The 20,000-nt window shown below is 60.9% G+C and overlaps 2 non-coding genes across 2 annotated transcripts; both read right to left on the bottom strand.

Moving 5' to 3' along the window:
• Positions 1–2,149: 2,149 nt before the first annotated feature.
• Positions 2,150–2,268, bottom strand: LOC131861914 (5S ribosomal RNA). The gene has a single exon (XR_009360944.1). It is a non-coding gene; the product is annotated as a 5S ribosomal RNA (ribosomal RNA).
• Positions 2,269–8,183: 5,915 nt separating this feature from the next.
• LOC131861913 (5S ribosomal RNA) lies at positions 8,184–8,302 on the bottom strand. Its single transcript, XR_009360943.1, has one exon. It is a non-coding gene; the product is annotated as a 5S ribosomal RNA (ribosomal RNA).
• Positions 8,303–20,000: the final 11,698 nt, after the last annotated feature.

Raw genomic sequence — 20,000 nt, 5'->3', positions numbered from 1 at the left:
CCTCGAGCCACCTTTCCGTCCGAGAGTTTAGTGAGGCTTTTTACCGTTGCAGCTCCCCATGTCCGAACTGGGGATTTCTGGGTAGGGGCTTCGGGTGCGCATTACTTTTTTGCCCAAGCGTCCAGTGGGGTTTCTGGTGCGCTCCGAAGTGGGGTTATTGGAGCGGCCCCTCTTTTTTTGTCCGAGCGTTTGGTGGGGTTGCGCGCCCTGGTGGGCACCATGGTGCGCACCAAGGAGCGCTCCGAAGTGTGCTCCAAGGTGCGGCGTGCACGAAGTCGGAGCCCGGTTTGCCCCGGGTGCGCACCTCGCGTGCACCTTCGCCGCGGTGGGCACCATGGCGTGCACGAAGTCGGAGCCCGGTTTGCCCCGGGTGCGCACCTCGCGTGCACCTTCGCCGGGGTGGGCACCTCGGCTGGGTTGCGCGCCCTGGTGCGCACCAAGGAGCGCTCCGAAGTGTGCTCCAAGGTGCGGCGTGCACGAAGTCGGAGCCCGGTTTGCCCCGGGTGCGCACCTCGCGTGCACCTTGGCGCGGTGGGCACCATGGCGTGCACGAAGTCGGAGCCCGGTTTGCCCCGGGTGCGCACCCCGCGTGCACCTTCGCCGGGGTGGGCACCTCGGCTGGGTTGCGCGCCCTGGTGCGCACCAAGGAGCGCTCCGAAGTGTGCTCCAAGGTGCGGCGTGCACGAAGTCGGAGCCCGGTTTGCCCCGGGTGCGCACCTCGCGTGCACCTTCGCCGCGGTGGGCACCTTGGCTGGGTTGGGCACCATTGAGCGCTCCGAAGTGTGCTCCAAGGTGCGCACCATGGCCCTCCAAGGTGCGCAGCATGGCGTGCACGAAGTCGGAGCCCGGTTTGCCCCGGGTGCGCACCTCGCGTGCACCTTCGCCAGGGTGGGCACCTCGGTGCGCACACCTTCTCAATGTTTTCTTGCCTTTTCTGGAAATTGGTGAAGGCAGCGCATCAAAGGTGCGCACCTCGGTGTGCTCCGAGGTGCGAACCCGAGAGCGCTCCGAGGTGCCCACGAAGTCGAAAGTCGGGTTAATTGCATTGTTTTCCCCGGGTGCGCTCCGAGGTGCGCAACATCGGTGCGCACCAAGGAGGGCTCCGAAGTGTGCTCCAAGGTGCGCACGATTCGGAGCTCGGTTTGCCCGGGGTGCGCACACCTTGGCTGGGTTGCGCACCCTTTGTGCGCTCCAAGGTGCGCACGAAGTCGGAGCTCGGTTTGCCCCGGGTGCGCACCTTCGCCAGGGTGCGCACCTTGATGCGCACGCCTTGGCTGGGCTGCGCACCTTGGTGGGCGCCATGGTGCGCACCTTTCGTGCGCTCCAAGGTGCGCACGAAGTCGGAGCTCGGTTTGCCCCGGGTGCGCACCTTGGTGGGCGCCATGGTGCACTCCGAGGTGCCCAAGATTGGTGCGCACCAAGGAGCGCTCCGAAGTGCGCTCCAAGGTGCGCAGGTGCGCGCGAAGTCGAAAGTTGGGTTAATTGTCCGGTTTGCCTCGGGTGCGCACCTTGCGTGCACCTTCGCCAGGGTGGGCGCCTTGGTGCGCACACCTTGGCTGGGCTGCGCACCCGGGCGCGCACACCTTGGCACCCGCGTTTCCTTCATTTTAAATTTTTTTTTTTTACAATCTCTCAAGTGGGAAATTCTATAATCTCAACTTTTTTTGCCTTTTCAGGAAACTTTTGAATGGAGCGCATCATTGGTGCGCTCCGAAGTGTGCTCCAAGGTGCGCACCTCTGGTGTGCTCCAAAGCTCTCTCTAGCTGCGTGCACCTGCCCCGGCCGCGCACCCGGCCCCGCCCAGCTTCGCTCACCTGTCCCGGGCGTCTGGTGCGGAACCTTAGAGTAAGAAACATCACCGTGCACCTTGGCCAACGTGCGCGACTCGACCGAGCGCGCACTGGCCGAGGTGCACACCGATTTCACCTGGGTGCGCGCGCAGCACCTCGGGCGCACCGGGGTGCGCGCACAACGCCCGGGTTGCACCGTGGCCTGTGTGCTCGGGGCGCCTCGGGTGCGCGCTCGGTGTCGCCCCCGCGCGCGCGGTAGTGCGGGCAGCGCACCCCGGCCCGGCCCGGCCCCGACGAGAACGCAAACGGGCAAAAGGTTTATTCAAATAGCATTGCGACGCCCGGCGAAAAACTAAAAAAGGGTGCAACACCGGGACTTCCCGGGAGGTCACCCATCCCAGTACTACTCCGGCCCAAGCGCGCTTAACTGCGGAGTTCTGATGGGATCCGGTGCACTAACGCTGGTATGATCGCACCCGTTATGAGCTTGTCGCAGTGTGTACTTAGCAAACCGCGACCCACGTGCGAATCCACCCCGGCCACCCACCCCCGTCGAGGTGCACACCCTCCCTCGCGAAGTGCGCCCCGTTCGCCAAGTGTGAGCCCTGCCCGGGTGCGCGCACCTTGCTAGGGCGTCGGGTGTGCACCCGGCCCGGCCTACGTGCGTGCACCTGGACGGGGCGTCGTGTGCGTGCAGTGTCCCGTCTGCAACGCGGTGCCCACACACCACCTCGGGCGCAACGACCTGCGCTCACATGTGGGCCGAGTGCACCTTGGTGCATGTTCGGGGCGCCTCGGGTGCACGCTCGATCTTGCCCCGGTGCACCAAGGCGCTCGGTTTGCCCCGGGTGCGCACTTGGTGCAAGGTGGGCACCCAAAATAGGGATCAAGCACCAAAACACAAGTTTCGGGATGCAAAATGGGACCCAAGGACCACAAATGCGTTCCAAGACCCATGATGGGTCCACGAGAACAAAAATGTGTTCCGAGACTTAATAAACAAATATTGGGTTTTAGGAGAAGAAACATGCTCTGATGCCCAAAACGAGAATCGACCCCGAAAAGGCCACAGGCCAAAAGTGGGATGCGAGACAAAAAAAAATGGGACCCGAGGACCAAAATTGGGTTCCCAGGCCGAAGACAGGGCAACCGGACAAGAAACGACCTCTAAGGCTCGAAATGAGTCCCGACGACTAAAACTTGACAAGAAGCACCCATCAGGCACCCAACTCGACACCCATGGGATGCCGACCCACCCGGGCTTCCACCTAGCACACCTTGGCACCCACCCACCCTCGCACCCAACCTCGCACCCAACTTAGCACCTTTGAACCCACATTGGCACTCACCCTGACCCTGGCACCTTGGAACCCACATTGGCACTCACCTTGACCCTGGCACCCACCTTTGCACTCACCTTGGGACCCACCCTGGCTCCCACCTCGGCACCCACCCAGACACCCACCTTGGTTCCTTGGCACCCACCTTGGATCCTTGGCACCCACCCCGACACCCACCTTGGCACGCAACTTGGCTACTTGCCACCCACCTTGGCTCCTTGACGCCCACCCCGACAACCACCCCGTGACCTACCCTGGCTAGGGTTGGTGCACACCCACCCTGGTGCCCACCTTGGCACCCACCCCATGACCCACCTTGGCACGCACCTTAGTACCCACCCCGTTACCCACCCTAGGACCCACCCCGTGACCCACCTTGGCCAGGGTGGGTGCCTTGGTGCGCACAACTTGCCTGGGCTGCACACCAGGGCGGGCTCAAGATGGCACCCGCGTTCCGTTTTTTTCACTATCTTTCAAAACGGAAATTTTAAAATCTCGTTTTTTTTTTTTTTTTGCCTTTTCTGGAAATTAGTGAAGGCAGCGCATCAAAGGTGCGCAATGCTGGTGCGAACCCGGGAGCGCTCCGATGTGTGCTCCAAGGTGCGGCGTGCACGAAGTCCGAGCCCGGCTTGCCCCGGGTGCGCACCTCGCGTGCACCTTCGCCGGGGTGAGCACCTTGGCTGGGTTGCGCGCCCTGGTGCGCACCAAGGAGCGCTCTGAAGTGTGCTCCAAGGTGCGGCGTGCACGAAGTCGGAGCTCGGTTTGCCCCGGGTGTGCACCTCGGGTGCGCACCTCGCGTGCACCTTCGCTGCGGTGGGCACCTTGGCTGGGTTGCGCGCCTTGGTGGGCACCATGCAGTGCACGAAGTCGGAGCCCGGTTTGCCCCGGGCGCGCACCTCCGCCAGGGTGGGCACCTTGGTGCGCACAACTTGCCTGGGCTGCGCACCAGGAAGGGCTCAAGATGGCACCCGCGTTCCGTTTTTTTCACTATCTTTCAGAACGGAAATTTTAAAATATCGTTTTTTTTTGCCTTTTCTGGAAATTAGTGAAGGCAGCGCATCAAAGGTGCGCAACGCTGGTGCGAACCTGGGAGCGCTCCGATGTGTGCTCCAAGGTGCGGCGTGCACGAAGTCGGAGCCCGGTTTGCCCCGGGTGCGCCCTGGTGGGCACCATGGTGCGCACCAAGGAGCGCTCCGAAGTGTGCTCCAAGGTGCGGCCTGCACGAAGTCGGAGCCCGGTTTGCCCCGGGCGTGCACCGCGGGTGGGCACCTTGGTGCGCATGCCTTGCCTGGGCTGCGCACCAGGGCGGGCTCAAGATGGCACCCGCGTTCCGTTTTTTTCACTATCTTTCAAAACGGAAATTTTAAAATCTCATTTTTTTTTGCCTTTTCTGGAAATTAGTGAAGGCAGCGCATCAAAGGTGCGCACCTCGCTGCCCACCACGGTGCGCAACGCCGGTGGGCACCCGGGAGTGCTTCGAAGTGTGCTCCAAGGTGCTGCGTGCACGTTGTCGGAGCCCGGTTTGCCCCGGGTGCGCACCTCGCGTGCACCTTCGTCGGGGTGGGCACCTTGGCTGGGTTTGCCCCGGCTGCGCTCCGAAGCGGGGTTATTGGAGCGCCGCCTCTTTTTTTGTCGGAGCGTTTGGTGGGGTTTCTCGCATTGGCTCTTCCCAGGCCCGGTTGCCACCCTGGCGCGCACGAAGTCGGAAGTAGGGTTAATTGCCCGGGTGCGCACCTTTGCCAGGGTGGGCACCTTACCTGGGCTGTGCACCAGGGCGGGCTCAAGATGGCACCCGCGTTCCGTTTTTTTCACTATCTTTCAAAACGGAAATTTTAAAATCTCCTCTTTTTTTTGCCTTTTCTGGAAATTAGTGAAGGCAGCGCATCAAAGGTGCGCACCTCGCTGCCCACCTTGGTGTGCTCTGAGGTGCGCACCCGGGAGCGCTACGAAGTGTGCTCCAAGGTGCGGCGTGCACGTTGTCGGAGCCCGGTTTGCCCCGGGTGCGCACCTCGCCTGCACCTTGGCCGGGGTGGGCACCCTGGCTGGGTTTGCCCAGGGTGCGCTCCGAAGCGGGGTTACTGGAGCGCCCCCTCTTTTTTTGTCAGAGCGTTTGGTGGGGTTTCTCGCATTGGCTCTTCCCAGGCCCGGTTGTTGGGTGCGCTCCCACCCTGGCGCGCGCGAAGTTGGAAGTTGGGTTAATTGCCCGGGCGCGCACCTTCGCCAGGGTGGGCACCTTGGTGCGCACACCTTGGCTGGGCTGCGCACCAGGGCGGGCTCAAGATGGCACCAGCATTCCCTTTTTCTCACTATCTTTCAAAACGGAAATTTTAAAATCTCGTTTTTTTTTGCCTTTTATGGAAATTAGTGAAGGCATCGCATCAAAGGTGCGCACCTCGCTGCCCACCTTGGTGTGCTCCGAGGTGCCCACCACGGTGCGCTCCGAGGTGCCCACCACGGTGCGCAACGCCGGTGCGAACCCGGGAGCGCCCCGATGTGTGCTCCAAGGTGCGGCGTGCACGAAGCCGGACCCCGGTTTGCCCCGGGTGCGCACCTCGCGTGCACCTTGGTGCGCACACCTTGGCTGGGTTGCGCGGCCTGGTGGGCACCATGGTGCGCACCAAGGAGCGCTCCGAAGTGTGCTCCAAGGTGCGGCGTGCACGAAGTCCTAGCCCGGTTTGCCCCGGGTGCGCACCTTCGCCGCGGTGGGCACCATGGCGTGCACGAAGTCGGAGCCCGGTTTGCCCCGGGTGCGCACCTCGCGTGCACCTTCGCCGGGGTGGGCACCTCGGCTGGGTTGCGCGCCCTGGTGCGCACCAAGGAGCGCTCCGAAGTGTGCTCCAAGGTGCGGCGTGCACGAAGTCGGAGCCCGGTTTGCCCCGGGTGCGCACCTTCGCCGCGGTGGGCACCCTGGTGCGCACCATGGCGTGCACGAAGTCGGAGCCCGGTTTGCCCCGGGTGCGCACCTCGCGTGCACCTTCGGCGGGGTTGCGCGCCCTGGTGCGCACCAAGGAGCGCTCCGAAGTGTGCTCCAAGGTGCGGCGTGCACGAAGTCGGAGCCCGGTTTGCCCCGGGTGCGCACCTCGCGTGCACCTTCGGCGGGGTTGCGCGCCCTGGTGGGCACCATGGTGCGCACCAAGGAGCGCTCCGAAGTGTGCTCCAAGGTGCGGCGTGCACGAAGTCGGAGCCCGGTTTGCCCCGGGTGCGCACCTCGCGTGCACCTTCGCCGCGGTGGGCACCATGGCGTGCACGAAGTCGGAGCCCGGTTTGCCCCGGGTGCGCACCTCGCGTGCACCTTCGCTGGGGTGGGCACCTCGGCTGGGTTGCGCGCCCTGGTGCGCACCAAGGAGCGCTCCGAAGTGTGCTCCAAGGTGCGGCGTGCACGAAGTCGGAGCCCGGTTTGCCCCGGGTGCGCACCTCGCGTGCACCTTCGCCGCGGTGGGCACCATGGCGTGCACGAAGTCGGAGCCCGGTTTGCCCCGGGTGCGCACCCCGCGTGCACCTTCGCCGGGGTGGGCACCTCGGCTGGGTTGCGCGCCCTGGTGCGCACCAAGGAGCGCTCCGAAGTGTGCTCCAAGGTGCGGCGTGCACGAAGTCGGAGCCCGGTTTGCCCCGGGTGCGCACCTCGCGTGCACCTTCGCCGCGGTGGGCACCTTGGCTGGGTTGGGCACCATTGAGCGCTCCGAAGTGTGCTCCAAGGTGCGCACCATGGCCCTCCAAGGTGCGCAGCATGGCGTGCACGAAGTCGGAGCCCGGTTTGCCCCGGGTGCGCACCTCGCGTGCACCTTCGCCAGGGTGGGCACCTCGGTGCGCACACCTTCTCAATGTTTTCTTGCCTTTTCTGGAAATTGGTGAAGGCAGCGCATCAAAGGTGCGCACCTCGGTGTGCTCCGAGGTGCGAACCCGAGAGCGCTCCGAGGTGCCCACGAAGTCGAAAGTCGGGTTAATTGCATTGTTTTCCCCGGGTGCGCTCCGAGGTGCGCAACATCGGTGCGCACCAAGGAGGGCTCCGAAGTGTGCTCCAAGGTGCGCACGATTCGGAGCTCGGTTTGCCCGGGGTGCGCACACCTTGGCTGGGTTGTGCACCCTTTGTGCGCTCCAAGGTGCGCACGAAGTCGGAGCTCGGTTTGCCCCGGGTGCGCACCTTCGCCAGGGTGCGCACCTTGATGCGCACGCCTTGGCTGGGCTGCGCACCTTGGTGGGCGCCATGGTGCGCACCTTTCGTGCGCTCCAAGGTGCGCACGAAGTCGGAGCTCGGTTTGCCCCGGGTGCGCACCTTGGTGGGCGCCATGGTGCACTCCGAGGTGCCCAAGATTGGTGCGCACCAAGGAGCGCTCCGAAGTGCGCTCCAAGGTGCGCAGGTGCGCGCGAAGTCGAAAGTTGGGTTAATTGTCCGGTTTGCCTCGGGTGCGCACCTTGCGTGCACCTTCGCCAGGGTGGGCGCCTTGGTGCGCACACCTTGGCTGGGCTGCGCACCCGGGCGCGCACACCTTGGCACCCGCGTTTCCTTCATTTTAAATTTTTTTTTTTTACAATCTCTCAAGTGGGAAATTCTATAATCTCAACTTTTTTTGCCTTTTCAGGAAACTTTTGAATGGAGCGCATCATTGGTGCGCTCCGAAGTGTGCTCCAAGGTGCGCACCTCTGGTGTGCTCCAAAGCTCTCTCCAGCTGCGTGCACCTGCCCCGGCCGCGCACCCGGCCCCGCCCAGCTTCGCTCACCTGTCCCGGGCGTCTGGTGCGGAACCTTAGAGTAAGAAACATCACCGTGCACCTTGGCCAACGTGCGCGACTCGACCGAGCGCGCACTGGCCGAGGTGCACACCGATTTCACCTGGGTGCGCGCGCAGCACCTCGGGCGCACCGGGGTGCGCGCACAACGCCCGGGTTGCACCGTGGCCTGTGTGCTCGGGGCGCCTCGGGTGCGCGCTCGGTGTCGCCCCCGCGCGCGCGGTAGTGCGGGCAGCGCACCCCGGCCCGGCCCGGCCCCGACGAGAACGCAAACGGGCAAAAGGTTTATTCAAATAGCATTGCGACGCCCGGCGAAAAACTAAAAAAGGGTGCAACACCGGGACTTCCCGGGAGGTCACCCATCCCAGTACTACTCCGGCCCAAGCGCGCTTAACTGCGGAGTTCTGATGGGATCCGGTGCACTAACGCTGGTATGATCGCACCCGTTATGAGCTTGTCGCAGTGTGTACTTAGCAAACCGCGACCCACGTGCGAATCCACCTCGGCCACCCACCCCCGTCGAGGTGCACACCCTCCCTCGCGAAGTGCGCCCCGTTCGCCAAGTGTGAGCCCTGCCCGGGTGCGCGCACCTTGCTAGGGCGTCGGGTGTGCACCCGGCCCGGCCTACGTGCGTGCACCTGGACGGGGCGTCGTGTGCGTGCAGTGTCCCGTCTGCAACGCGGTGCCCACACACCACCTCGGGCGCAACGACCTGCGCTCACATGTGGGCCGAGTGCACCTTGGTGCATGTTCGGGGCGCCTCGGGTGCACGCTCGATCTTGCCCCGGTGCACCAAGGCGCTCGGTTTGCCCCGGGTGCGCACTTGGTGCAAGGTGGGCACCCAAAATAGGGATCAAGCACCAAAACACAAGTTTCGGGATGCAAAATGGGACCCAAGGACCACAAATGCGTTCCAAGACCCATGATGGGTCCACGAGAACAAAAATGTGTTCCGAGACTTAATAAACAAATATTGGGTTTTAGGAGAAGAAACATGCTCTGATGCCCAAAACGAGAATCGACCCCGAAAAGGCCACAGGCCAAAAGTGGGATGCGAGACAAAAAAAAATGGGACCCGAGGACCAAAATTGGGTTCCCAGGTCGAAGACAGGGCAACCGGACAAGAAACGACCTCTAAGGCTCGAAATGAGTCCCGACGACTAAAACTTGACAAGAAGCACCCATCAGGCACCCAACTCGACACCCATGGGATGCCGACCCACCCGGGCTTCCACCTAGCACACCTTGGCACCCACCCACCCTCGCACCCAACCTCGCACCCAACTTAGCACCTTTGAACCCACATTGGCACTCACCCTGACCCTGGCACCTTGGAACCCACATTGGCACTCACCTTGACCCTGGCACCCACCTTTGCACTCACCTTGGGACCCACCCTGGCTCCCACCTCGGCACCCACCCAGACACCCACCTTGGTTCCTTGGCACCCACCTTGGATCCTTGGCACCCACCCCGACACCCACCTTGGCACGCAACTTGGCTACTTGCCACCCACCTTGGCTCCTTGACGCCCACCCCGACAACCACCCCGTGACCTACCCTGGCTAGGGTTGGTGCACACCCACCCTGGTGCCCACCTTGGCACCCACCCCATGACCCACCTTGGCACGCACCTTAGTACCCACCCCGTTACCCACCCTAGGACCCACCCCGTGACCCACCTTGGCCAGGGTGGGTGCACCCACCCTGGTGCCCACCTTGGCACCCACCCATCCTAGCACCCAGCCTGTGACCGGGCTTGGAACCCAACCTTGCACCCGTCTTGGCCAGTGTGGGTGCGCACCCATCCTGGCACCCACGTTGTGACACACCCTTTAACCCACGCACCCTAGCAGCCACGTTGGCACCCACCTTGGAACACAACCTAGCAACTTGGCACCCACCCCGTGACCCACCTTGGCATCCACCATAGCAGTCGCCCACTTGGCACCCACCTTGGAACCCAAGTTGGCACCCACCTCGGCACCCACCTTGACACTTGTGGACCCACCTTGCCACTCACCCTAGCATCGACCCATCCTAGCACCCACCCTGGCACCTTTGCACCCTAGCACTCACCCATCCTAGCACCTAACCTGTGACCCACCTTGACACTCACCCTCGCACCCACCTTGGAACCCAACCTAGCACCCACCCACCCTGACACCAACCCTAGCACCTACCCACCCTTGCACCCACCCTGTGACCCATCTTGGCACCCACCCATCCTACCACTCAACCTATCACCCACCTTCTCACCCACCTTGGCATCCACCTTAGCACCCACCCACACTGGCACCTTGGCACCCACCTCGGGCAAGGTGGGTGCACACCCACCCTGACACCCAATTTAGAACCAACCGAGCATGTTACCCACCTTGGCACCCACATTGCAGCCCACCCTAGTACCCACCCTATGACCCACATTGGCATCCACACCCTAGCACCCAGGCACCTCGACACCCGCCTTGACACGCACCCTAGCACTAAACCTGTGACCCACCTTGGAACTCACCCTAGAACCCACCCACCCTGTGAACCACCTTGGCATCCACCTTAGCACCCACCCACCTTGGCACCCACTCTAGCACTCACCCATCCTAACACCCAACTTGTTACCCACCTTGGCACCCGCCCTCGCGTCCACCTTGAAACCCACCCTAGCACCCACCCACGCAGGAGCCCACCTTGGCACCCAACCTAACACCCACGCATCCTGGCACCCAACTTGTGACCCACCTTGGAACCCACCCTAGTACCCACCTTTGAACCCACTATATCACCAACCCACCTTGGCACCCACCCTATGACCCTCTTTGGAATCCACCCTAGCACGCACCCACCCTGGCACCCACCATGGAGCGCACCCTAGCACCCACCCACCTCGGCACGCACCTCAACACCCACCTTGGTGTGCGCACTGCGCCAACCTCTCAAAGACCCTATGTGGTGCGCTCCAAAGTGTACACCTTTGGTGCGCTCCAAGGTGCGCACCTTTGGTGCACACCGAGGTGCACACCAAAGTGTGCACCGAGGTGAGCACCAAAGTGCACTCCAAGGTGCACACCAAGGCGTGCACCTTTGGTGCGGTCAATGCAAACGAATTCGGAAGTTGGGGTCGATGTCCTAATCGCTGCTGCAGACTACACGTATGAGAATCGGACAAATAGCTTTATATAGGGGAGGTGTTGCGTTTGATGGGTCGACTCCCCTGGTTGTGTGCACTGCACCAACTTCAAAGACCCTGTCTTGTTTAAGAAGTCAAAAGTTGGGGTGGATGTCCTAATCATTGCTGCAGTCTACGCATGTATGAGAATCAGACAAATAGCTTATATAGGGGAGGTGTTGCATTCGGTGGGTTGACTCCCCTGGTTGTGCGCACTGCGCCAACCTCAAAGACCCCGCATAGCAGAAGAAGTCGGAAGTCGGATTTTGGTGAGCACCAAGGCGTGCACCTTTGGTGCGGTCAACGCAGACGAATTCAGAAGTTGGGGTGGATGTCCTAATCGTTGTTGCAGGCTACACATGTATGAGAATCAGACAAATAGCTTATATAGGGGAGGTGTTGGGTTTGATGGGTCAACTCCCTTGGTTGTGCGCATTACGCCAACCTCAAAGACCTTGTTTTCGTTAAGAAGTCAAAAGTTGGGGTCAATGTCCTAATGGCTCCTGTAGGCTACACATGTATGAGAATCGGACAAATAGCTTATATAGGGGAGGTGTTGGGTTTGATGGGTCGACTCCCCTGGTTGTGCGCATTACGTCAACCTCAAAGACCTTGTTTTCGTTAAGAAGTCAAAAGTTGGGGTCGATGTCCTAATTGCTCCTGTAGACTACACATGTATGAGAATCAGACAAATAGCTTATATAGGGGAGGTGTTGGGTTTGATGGGTTGACTCCCCTAGTTGTTCGCATTACACCAACCTCAAAGACCTTGTTTTCGTTTAGAAGCCGAAAGTTGGGGTCGATGTCCTAATTGCTCCTGCAGGCTACGCATGTATGAGAATCAGACAAATAGCTTATATAGGGGAGGTGTTGGGTTTGATGGGTCGACTCCCCTGGTTGTGCGCATTGCGCCAACCTCAAAGACCCTGCATTGCGGATGAAGTCGAAAGTCAGAGTTTGGTGTGCTACAAGGTGTGGTCGAAGGTGCTCACCTAGGTGTGCACCTTTGGAGCGCAGGAAAAGTGCCCTCCAAAAGTGCGCACCTTTGGAGTGCACAAAAGTGCCCTCCAAAAGTGCGCACCTTTGGAGCGCACAAAAGTGCCCTCCAAAAAGTGCCCTCCAAAAGTGCGCACCTTTGGAGCGCACAAAAGTGCCCTCCAAAAAGTGCCCTCCAAAAGTGCGCACCTTTGGAGTGCAGAAAAGTGCCCTCCAAAAAGTGCCCTCCAAAAGTGTGCACCTTTGGAGTGCACAAAAGTGCCCTCCAAAAGTGCGCACCTTTGGAGCGCAGAAAAGTGCCCTCCAAAAAGTGCCCTCCAAAAGTGCGCACCTTTGGAGCGCAGAAAAGTGCCCTCCAAAAAGTGCCCTCCAAAAGTGCGCACCTTTGGAGCGCAGAAAAGTGCCCTCCAAAAAGTGCCCTCCAAAAGTGCGCACCTTTGGAGCGCAGAAAAGTGCCCTCCAAAAAGTGCCCTCCAAAAGTGCGCACCTTTGGAGCGCACAAAAGTGCCCTCCAAAAAGTGCCCTCCAAAAGTGCGCACCTTTGGAGCGCACAAAAGTGCCCTCCAAAAGTGCGCACCTTTGGAGCGCACAAAAGTGCCCTCCAAAAGTGCGCACTTTTGGTGCGCACCAAGGCGCTGGTTCGGTCGTTGCAGGCGAGTTCGGAAGTTGGGGTCGATGTCCTGAGCGGAGGTGCAAACTACACAGGTGTCGGAATCGGACAAATAGCTTATATAGGGGAGGTGTATGCTTCGATGGGTCGACTCCCCAGGTTGAGCGCACCGCGCCAACCTCAAAGACCCTACGGTATGGATGAAGTCGGAAGTTGGGTCCGATGACCGATTCGATTAGTAGGTATGCTCATGAGGTCGGAATTTGGGTCCGATGACCTGCCATGTGCAGGAAGGCGAATGTTGGCACTGTGCGTTGCAAGGTGCACACCAAGGTGCTGGTGCGGTCTTTTTAGTCGAGTTCGGAAGTTGGGGTCGATGTCCTGATCGGAGGTGCAAGCTACACAGGTGTGGGAATCGGACAAATAGCTTATATAGGGGAGGTGTATGCTTCGTTGGGTCGACTCCCCGGGTTGAGCGCACCGCGCCAACCTCAAAGACCCTACGGTATGGATGAAGTCGGAAGTTGGGTCCGATGACCGATTCGATATGTAGGCATACTCGCGAGGTCGGAATTTGGGTCCGATGACCTGCCATGTGCAGGAAGGCGAATGTTGGCACTGTGCGTTGCAAGGTGCGCACCAAGGCGCTGGTTCGGTCGTTGCAGGCGAGTTCGGAAGTTGGGGTCGATGTCCTGATCGGAGGTGCAAACTACACAGGTGTGGGAATCGGACAAATAGCTTATATAGGGGAGGTGTATGCTTCGTTGGGTCGACTCCCCGGGTTGAGCGCACCGCGCCAACCTCAAAGACCCTACGGTATGGATGAAGTCGGAAGTTGTGTCCGATGACCGATTCGATATGTAGGCATACTCGCGAGGTCGGAATTTGGGTCCGATGACCTGCCATGTGCAGGAAGGCGAATGTTGGGACTGTGCGTCGCAAGGTGCGCACCAAGGCGCTGGTGCCGTCGTTGCAGTCGAGTTCGGAAGTTGGGGTCGATGTCCTGGTCAGAGGTGCAAACTACACAGGTGTGGGAATCGGACAAATAGCTTATATAGGGGAGGTGTATGCTTCGATGGGTCGACTCCCCGGGTTGAGCGCACCGCGCCAACCTCAAAGACCCTACAGTATGGATGAAGTCGGAAGTTGGGTCCGATGACCGATTCGATACGTAGGCATATTGGCGAGGTCTGAATTTGTGTCCGATGACCTGCCATGCGCAGGAAGGCGGAATTTGGGTCCGATGACCGAGTTGATGGCGTGCCATGCGCAGAAAGGCGGAATTTGGGTCCGATGACCGAGTTGATGTTGATGGCCCGCCATGCACAGGAAGGCGGAATTTGGGTCCGATGACCGATTTGAAGGCGTGCCATGCGCAGAAAGGCGGAGTTTGGGTCCGATGACCGAGTTGATATTGATGGCCCGCCATGCGCAGGAAGGCGGAATTTGGGTCCGATGACCTGACATACGCATGGAGTCCGACTCGGGGGCCGATGTTCGATTCGATGACTTGCATTGTGGGTAAAGTCGGAAGTTGTGGTCTTTGACCCGATTCGATGACCAGACTTCGGCTGCTTGAGAATCGGACAAATAACTTATATAGGGGAGGTAGTGTTCTCGAGCATCCTCCCCCCGTGCCCGTTTATGTCGATTGATGCTGGTGCTCGACTGGTTGGAGCGCTCGGATGCAAAAATCTTGCACCAGGATTTATCGATTGTGATGGACACGGCAAGTCTCCTGATTGCTATGCAGGAGCTCATCGTGAATCTCTATGCGGCCTTGGTATGGACTCGACCTGCGGAATGGTTCGGCAATGGTAGTCGCTCCAACACGTCCTTGCAATGGCCACAGAGGTGATTCGACTAGAGCTCCAGTCTAGCTTTTGGGTTGCTTGGCGGACTGGTATAGCCGCGATCGAGTTCCGGCCATGAACGTTTTAGATAGCTCTTGGGCTTTCTGGGACGGAAGTCGGAAGTTTGGGCTGTTGTCCGATTTGATGACCATTCTTCGGATGTGTGAGAATCGGACAAATAACTTATATAGGGGACTGTGTTGTCTCACGCAGCCCCCTCCGTGCCCCTCTATCTCGACCGATGTTGGTGCTTGAAAGGGTTGGGATCGCTCGGATTTATAAACGTGCACCACCATTTGTCGAGTGTGAGGGACGCGGCAGGTCTCCTAAATGCTATACGGGCGCTCTCTGAGAATCTCTATCCGGCCTCGACACAGACTAGTCTTGCTGAATGGTTTGGCACTGGTAGTCGATCCAACACGTCGTTGTTGTGGCCGCCTAGGCGATTCGATTCGAGCCCCCGTCTAGCTTTTGGGTTGCTTGGCGGATTTTGCCCTATCCGCAAGTGAGCTCGGTCCCTAAACGTTCGAGAAACCCGATTGCTATGCGCCGACTCTCTTTCTTGCGAGCCTCCATCTAGCTTTTGGGTCTCTACGGAACGGAAGTCGGAATCTGGGACCGTTGTTTGATTCGACGAGGCAGACTACGGTTGTGCGAGAATCGGACAAATAACTTATATAGGGGAGGTGTTGACTGGAGCATTCTCCCCCGTGCCCCTCTAACTCGACCAATGCTGGCGCTCGAACGGTGGTAGCGCTCGGATTTTCGTTGAGCGCCAGCATTGGTCGATTTAGAGGGGCATGCGAGATTCCCGAATGCTATGCGAGGGCTCTAACGGAAATGTCTATTGGTTTCGGTATGGATGCAATTGCGAGTGGTTCGGCAAAGGTAGTCGTTCCGATGCGTCCATGTCGTGGCCAAATCGATAATTCAATTTGAGCCCTCGTATAGCATTTGGGTCTCTCGATGTGATTCCGCATTCCAGTCCCTTTGGGCACTGCTTGAGCCGCATCCCAGGGGGTTCCCTTCCCAATAATCTGCCTCGCAACCCGATTGCTATGCGGTGAGGCTCCTCGGCCGCCTCGGAACTATCTGTGTATCAGACGCATCGCGGGATAAGGGGTTGGCAACGGTAGTCGCCCCAAGCGCGTCCGATGCTTGGACCATTCCGAGGCGGCCCTGAAGCCTCTTCCGTCTAGCCGTTGGGTCCTTCTCGCCGCATCCCTTGCCTCGCACCCCGATTGCTATGCGGTGAGGCTCCTCGGCCGCCTTGGAACTATCTGTGTATCAGACGCATCGCGGGATAAGGGGTTGTCACTGGTAGTCGCCCCAAGCGCGTCCGATGCTTGGACCATTCCGAGGCGGCCCTGAAGCCTCTTCCGTCTAGTCGTTGGGTCCTTCTCGCCGCATCCCTCGACTCGCACCCCGATTGCTATGCGGTGAGGCTCCTCGGCCGCCTTGGAACTATCTGTGTATCGGACGCGTCGCGGGATAAGGGGTTGTCACTGGTAGTCGCCCCAAGCGCGTCCGATGCTTGGACCATTCCGAGGCGGCCCTGAAGCCTCTTCCGTCTAGCCGTTGGGTCCTTCTCGCCGCATCCCTCGCCTCGCACCCCGATTGCTATGCGGTGAGGCTCCTCGGCCGCCTTGGAACTATCTGTGTATCGGACGCGTCGCGGGATAAGGGGTTGTCACTGGTAGTCGCCCCAAGCGCGTGCGATGCATGGACCATTCCCAGGCGGCCCTGAAGCCTCTTCCGTCTAGCCGTTGGGTCCTTCTCGCCGCATCCCTCGCCTCGCACCCCGATTGCTATGCGGTGAGGCTCCTCGGCCGCCTTGGAACTATCTGTGTATCGGACGCGTCGCGGGATAAGGGGTTGTCACTGGTAGTCGCCCCAAGCGCGTCCGATGCTTGGACCATTCCGAGGCGGCCCTGAAGCCTCTTCCGTCTAGCCGTTGGGTCCTTCTCGCCGCATCCCTCGCCTCGCACCCCGATTGCTATGCGGTGAGGCTCCTCGGCCGCCTTGGAACTATCTGTGTATCGGACGCGTCGCGGGATAAGGGGTTGTCACTGGTAGTCGCCCCAAGCGCGTCCGATGCTTGGACCATTCCGAGGCGGCCCTGAAGCCTCTTCCGTCTAGCCGTTGGGTCCTTCTCGCCGCATCCCTCGCCTCGCACCCCGATTGCTATGCGGTGAGGCTCCTCGGCCGCCTTGGAACTATCTGTGTATCGGACGCGTCGCGGGATAAGGGGTTGTCACTGGTAGTCGCCCCAAGCGCGTCCGATGCTTGGACCATTCCGAGGCGGCCCTGAAGCCTCTTCCGTCTAGCCGTTGGGTCCTTCTCGCCGCATCCCTCGCCTCGCACCCCGATTGCTATGCGGTGAGGCTCCTCGGCCGCCTTGGAACTATCTGTGTATCGGACGCATCGCGGGATAAGGGGTTGTCACTGGTAGTCGCCCCAAGCGCGTCCGATGCTTGGACCATTCCGAGGCGGCCCTGAAGCCTCTTCCGTCTAGCCGTTGGGTCCTTCTCGCCGCATCCCTCGCCTCGCACCCCGATTGCTATGCGGTGAGGCTCCTCGGCCGCCTTGGAACTATCTGTGTATCGGACGCGTCGCGGGATAAGGGGTTGTCACTGGTAGTCGCCCCAAGCGCGTCCGATGCTTGGACCATTCCGAGGCGGCCCTGAAGCCTCTTCCGTCTAGCCGTTGGGTCCTTCTCGCCGCATCCCTCGCCTCGCACCCCGATTGCTATGCGGTGAGGCTCCTCGGCCGCCTTGGAACTATCTGTGTATCGGACGCGTCGCGGGATAAGGGGTTGTCACTGGTAGTCGCCCCAAGCGCGTCCGATGCTTGGACCATTCCGAGGCGGACCTGAAGCCTCTTCCGTCTAGCCGTTGGGTCCTTCTCGCCGCATCCCTCGCCTCGCACCCCGATTGCTATGCGGTGAGGCTCCTCGGCCGCCTTGGAACTATCTGTGTATCGGACGCGTCGCGGGATAAGGGGTTGTCACTGGTAGTCGCCCCAAGCGCGTCCGATGCTTGGACCATTCCGAGGCGGCCCTGAAGCCTCTTCCGTCTAGCCGTTGGGTCCTTCTTGCCGCATCCCTCGCCTCGCACCCCGATTGCTATGCGGTGAGGCTCCTCGGCCGCCTTGGAACTATCTGTGTATCGGACGCGTCGCGGGATAAGGGGTTGTCACTGGTAGTCGCCCCAAGCGCGTCCGATGCTTGGACCATTCCGAGGCGGCCCTGAAGCCTCTTCCGTCTAGCCGTTGGGTCCTTCTCGCCGCATCCCTCGCCTCGCACCCCGATTGCTATGCGGTGAGGCTCCTCGGCCGCCTTGGAACTATCTGTGTATCGGACGCATCGCGGGATAAGGGGTTGTCACTGGTAGTCGCCCCAAGCGCGTCCGATGCTTGGACCATTCCGAGGCGGCCCTGAAGCCTCTTCCGTCTAGCCGTTGGGTCCTTCTCGCCGCATCCCTCGCCTCGCACCCCGATTGCTATGCGGTGAGGCTCCTCGGCCGCCTTGGAACTATCTGTGTATCGGACGCGTCGCGGGATAAGGGGTTGTCACTGGTAGTCGCCCCAAGCGCGTCCGATGCTTGGACCATTCCGAGGCGGACCTGAAGCCTCTTCCGTCTAGCCGTTGGGTCCTTCTCGCCGCATCCCTCGCCTCGCACCCCGATTGCTATGCGGTGAGGCTCCTCGGCCGCCTTGGAACTATCTGTGTATCGGACGCGTCGCGGGATAAGGGGTTGTCACTGGTAGTCGCCCCAAGCGCGTCCGATGCTTGGACCATTCCGAGGCGGCCCTGAAGCCTCTTCCGTCTAGCCGTTGGGTCCTTCTCGCCGCATCCCTCGCCTCGCACCCCGATTGCTATGCGGTGAGGCTCCTCGGCCGCCTTGGAACTATCTGTGTATCGGACGCGTCGCGGGATAAGGGGTTGTCACTGGTAGTCGCCCCAAGCGCGTCCGATGCTTGGACCATTCCGAGGCGGACCTGAAGCCTCTTCCCTCTAGCCGTTGGGGCTTTCTCGCCGCATCCCTCGCCTCGCACCCCGATTGCTATTCGGTGAGGCTCCTCGGCCGCCTTGGAACTATCTGTGTATCGGACGCATCGCGGGATAAGGGGTTGGCAGTGGTAGTCGCCCCAAGCGCGTCCGATGCTTGGACCATTCCGAGGCGGCCCTGCAGCCTCTTCCGTCTAGCCGTTGGGGCCATCTCGCTGCATCCCCCACCTCGCACCACGATTGCTATGCGGTGAGGCTCCTTGGCCGCCTCGGAACTATCTGTGTATCGGACGCATCGCGGGATAAGGGGTTGTCACTGGTAGTCGCCCCAAGCGCGTCCGATGCTTGGACTATTCCGAGGCGGCCCTGCAGCCTCTTCCGTCTAGCCGTTGGGGCCATCTCGCCGCATCCCCCAGCTCCTCGGCCGCCTCGGAACTATCTGTGTATCGGACGCATCGCGGGATAAGGGGTTGGCAGTGGTAGTCGCCCCAAGCGCGTTCGATGCTTGGACTATTCCGAGGCGGCCCCGCAGCCTCTTCCGTCTACCCTTTGGGGCCATCTCGCCGCATCCCTCGCCTCGCACCCCGATTGCTATGCGGTGAGGCTCCTCGGCCGCCTGGGAACTATCTTCGTATCGGATGCATCGCGGGATAAGGGGTTGTCACTGGTAGTCGCCCCAAGCGCGTCCGATGCTTGGACTATTCCGAGGCGGCCCTGTGGCCTCTTCCGTCTAGCCGTTGGGGCCATCTCGCCGCATCCCTCACCTCGCACCCCCATTGCTATGCGGTGAGGCTCCTCGGCCGCCTTGGAACTGTCTTCGTATCGGAAGCATCGCGGGATAAGGGGTTGTCACTGGTAGTCGCCCCAAGCGCGTCCGATGCTTGGACTATTCCGAGGCGGCCCTGCAGCCTCTTCCGTCTAGCCGTTGGGGCCATCTCGCCGCATCCCCCACCTCGCACCCGGATTGCTATGCGGTGAGGCTCCTCGGCCGCCTTGGAACTATCTTCGTATCGGACGCATCGCGGGATAAGGGGTTGTCACTGGTAGTCGCCCCAAGCGCGTCCGATGCTTGGACTATTCCGACGCGGCCCTGTGGCCTCTTCCGTCTAGCCGTTGGGGCCATCTCGCCGCATCCCCCACCTCGCACCCCGATTGCTATGCGGTGAGGCTCCTCGGCCGCCTTGGAACCATCTTCGTATCGGACGCATCGCGGGATGAGGGGTTGTCACTGGTAGTCGCCCCAAGCGCGTCCGATGCTTGGACCATTCCGAGGCGGCCCTGAAGCCTCTTCCGTCTAGCCGTTGGGGCCTTCCCGCCCCATCCCTCGCCTCGCACCCCCGATTGCTATGCGGTGAGGCTCCTCGGCCGCCTTGGAACCATCTGTGTATCGGACGCATCGCGGGATAAGGGGTTGGCACTGGTAGTCGCCCCAAGCGCGTCCGATGCTTGGAGCATTCCGAGGTGGCCCTGAAGCCTCTTCCGTCTAGCCGTTGGGGCCTTCCCGCCCCA

Source organism: Cryptomeria japonica, unplaced genomic scaffold (genome assembly GCF_030272615.1).
Source record: "Cryptomeria japonica unplaced genomic scaffold, Sugi_1.0 HiC_scaffold_34, whole genome shotgun sequence".
Lineage (NCBI taxonomy): Eukaryota > Viridiplantae > Streptophyta > Pinopsida > Cupressales > Cupressaceae > Cryptomeria > Cryptomeria japonica.
Note: the sequence above shows the minus strand (reverse complement) of the source record. Positions and strands in the feature narration are given on the sequence as shown.